Here is a 3,741-nt window from a genome sequence, read left to right on the forward strand (position 1 = left end):
TAGGGAACCTGGAAGGTTTATCATGTCATATTCACGGACAGGTATTTTTTTACACTGATTTTATAGATATTATGTAATATTTAGTGAGAATGGGTTGTAATTAAATTCATGGGAAGTTGTATATATTTTATACCGTAAGATTCCTTAGCGCCTTCGCTTAGAAAATCCTGTGAGACTCGTATAAGGGACCATGAATAGAACTTACCATAAACAGGATAGTAATATCAAGAATCGGTCTAACCTTTCAAAACAGTCGTCAGTCTAGCTATGAAAGCAATACGTGTCCCTCATTTCACTTTCATAACACCGCACAAAGAGTCGATAACCTAACGAAAGTAAATAGTAACAGTAGTATGTATATTTTTAGAGATTATAACAAGTTCTAGGAGGTTAGAAAATACGTGGTCATGATTGATCAAAGTATCTAAAGAATTAAACCTTTTATCGTGCTCAATCCACTAGCTGGAAGCTGTCAATGCTCTCTTTGGAGTAACAGTTTTAGTTGTAATGCAATATCGCTCAACTTTTTGTATCACTTTCATTTCTCGTATTGTCTCCAGGATATACGATCGACAGAGCAGGATCAGTATTCCTTCTCTGTTCTTGAGAAGGATGTTAAAGTTTTTTTCTTTTACTAAACTTACTTGTCTTGCGAGTTTCGAGGTTAGGGCTCGCGGTTAGTCATTAGTCGTGGATCATTAATCCCCTATCGAATTTATCTGCTAACTCGAGGCGCGCGGTGGTAAATCATAGCGTGGCGTTTTACGACGATACCAGGCTAACGAGCAGCCTCATTCTGTCGATGACTGTTTACGGAAAACACGGCCGACATTTCCGCACGGCATGATAAAGGAACCGTTCGATGGATTTATACTGTGTTTAAAATCGTTCCGAGTCTGGTATTAATTTCTCCAGCAATTCGATGATTCACATAAAATTGTGCAAGGAACCGCTGATTGGTTATAACCTTTACTTAGTAAGTTACAATTTGGATACTAAGAAATTATAATTTCACACCTTTGTAATGTCCTTATGAATTAAATTTCTTGGTATGAAATGTATCTTTAGCACGATTGAAGACAGAGGTTTTCAGTGAGATATCGCCTTCTATGTGTGTAAAGAAAAGGGACCGGTGAGTCCAAACGCCATCACCACATTTAAAATCGAAGCTAGTAACGTATTACCGATAGACGCAAGAAAATATGATCGATCGTGTACTTATATACATGTATATGGGTTTCGCTGTTTTTCTCGTGGAGAAGAGTAGTAGGGTTTTCTAGACTTCGATTGCCTATCCGAACAAAAACTGAACGGAAACAGGATAAGTTGCGGTGCGAACATGTGTTTTCTTGTTAGTATGAACGAAGACCTAGGTATAATCAAAAAGCTTGTAGTTAATTTAGCAGTTGAGCTGAACCTAACCTTTCAGGCAATCTGTGTGGTGTGTTTACGATGTACGAAGAGTATACGTGAACGCGTACAATGAAGATCCATGGTCGTGATAGCGAGACTGACTTTCTATTCCCATATCAGTGTCCAATCAATACGTCCCGTGTATCCAGGATTTCTACTTTATTAGAACATTGCTTTAATTAACGTCCAATTGGTGTGCGCTTGTAAATCATAAAGGGATAGTAGAGACTCCTCGTTAACTATTCTCACATACTGTTTATGGTTATTTTTATTACAGTCACAAAAAAAATGGTGGTTGCAGGTTAATCAATTTATTTAATTTGGCAAGAAAAAAACAATTTTACTTCTTCGTAGAACTGGACCAAACTGGATATACAATTAGGAGAAAGAATAGGTACAATAAATATTTTTTAACTTCATTCATCCGTACTTTTATTAAACTTTTACCATCTCTGTCTCTAAACGGCATCGGAAACGTTACAGTGTAACATTACGGAAATCACGATGTCCCATTGTCTGCCGCGCAAGATGCTTCATCGTTCGTTGGCTGTGTCGTGGCCGTGATTAACATCATTTGCAGGATCCCCCGGGAGGGGAACTCGTTAGGATCATTAAGGTTCTTACGCTCGGTACGAGCCAACGCGTCAACGCGTTTGACAGAACGTGTAATCAACAACGAGCACGACGAAGAGGTTATGGGTTCCTCCGACAATGCGTTCCAATAGGTAGTACACGTATACATAGCGTGTACTCGTTCTTGAGGACAGGCATCATACTAAAGTCCGATGAAATACGATTCATTCACCATGGTCGAAAGGAGAGGAAGAAACGATAAGGTTAGAAGGGAATTCTTGCACTCTCTCCGTAAAGCTATTTTTCAGTCGTTTTTAAACCATCAAACTCGATCACAGTTTTATCTGTCGTTCCCAGTTTTAATTTCCCTCTGCTTATCGGTGCTTGTTCCTGGAAGCTTGAAATTATCTTTGATGCGAAAAGGTAGTGTGCTGCCTGTTACGCAGATATTTATTCTAAAAAGAGAAGTGACTCTTCTTGGAGGCCGGCGCCAATTGGTAGTGGGGAAAGAAGGTAAAGGGAATAAGACAGAACGTTCCAGCGTGTTCGTCAAAATGAAGGCTTTCTATCTTACGTTCTTGTTTCGCTGTTTTTCGTGTCCCTTGCGTGTGAGTATCAGCCAATAGGGGGAGATTCGGTGGAAGTCACACGGCTTATCTGTGGGGAATCTGGCCAGGCATTTTTATCGGGATCTTGAACGTTTTACTTTAGGAAATTATAGTCTTCCGATGTTGCTTTCCATGTTATGTTTATTGGACGGAAGATTACACAGGGAAATAAAAATTGAATATCTTCGTGTCCTGATTTCCTTTTTGTCCCCCCTTTCAACTCAATGTAGGGTGGTACATATTGATGACAGTAATATCCAAGACCACTAAAAATCACAAAAAAGAATTGCTTGTTTAAAAAAATGTTAAATAACCATTTAAAATTTGAAAAAGGACATTGACTTAGACCGTTAATAGAATTATCATAAGGCAGAAATAAAATTGAAAAATATAGTTCTAATGTTAACATTTCAATTTATGCTTTGTGTACATTCGTCGTACTTACGTAACTAAAAAGAATCAAAATAATTGTTCGACCTGACTGCTCGTAAAAGTCGTTGACAAAGATAAATGCTTTTATTTTCCCCCGAAAAAGTATGCCCCTAAAAGTTCAGCCTCTGGACGCCGATTTCTTCACGTTCATCGAACCGAGAACAGAAAGGGTTAGAAGAGAAGAAGAATGTCGCTCTGCGTTGCAGGTTTCGTATGCGATCAGCAAAAACTTGAAGACCTTTGGTTCCTCTTGTCTCGGCTCCATCCGTAACTCGTTCCCTCACTCCCCAAGCTCGTCGTTTTTCTTTTGACGTATATCCCCGAATGCAGGCCGTGCAGTTTCACATGTTGTTGCATCGCTCCTCTCGCGGTTTCTTTCGCGAGATCTATTCATATGCAACCATTACTACTTCTTTCAATCGTGTTTCTTTCCATTCATAATTTCTTATAGTACTAAAAAGCGAAAACTTTAGATTTGTTCATTAATTTTGTTAACTTAATTTCTATACGATGTATAGAAATGTACAAAATTATAAGAAGATACATGGTCCAATTGAATTCGTTAATTCAGTTACACGAAATAGTCAAATTTACTAAAAATAAAAAAAATTAATTTTAATTAAAAATAAAAATTTATTTATTATTATTATATTCATTTAGTTTAATTTTATTCTACATATTTTATTTTTTCTATGTCTATTTAATTTTGCGAATT

This window comes from Eufriesea mexicana, unplaced genomic scaffold (assembly GCF_001483705.2).
Source record: "Eufriesea mexicana isolate 0111107269 unplaced genomic scaffold, ASM148370v2 scaffold572, whole genome shotgun sequence".
Taxonomy (NCBI): domain Eukaryota; kingdom Metazoa; phylum Arthropoda; class Insecta; order Hymenoptera; family Apidae; genus Eufriesea; species Eufriesea mexicana.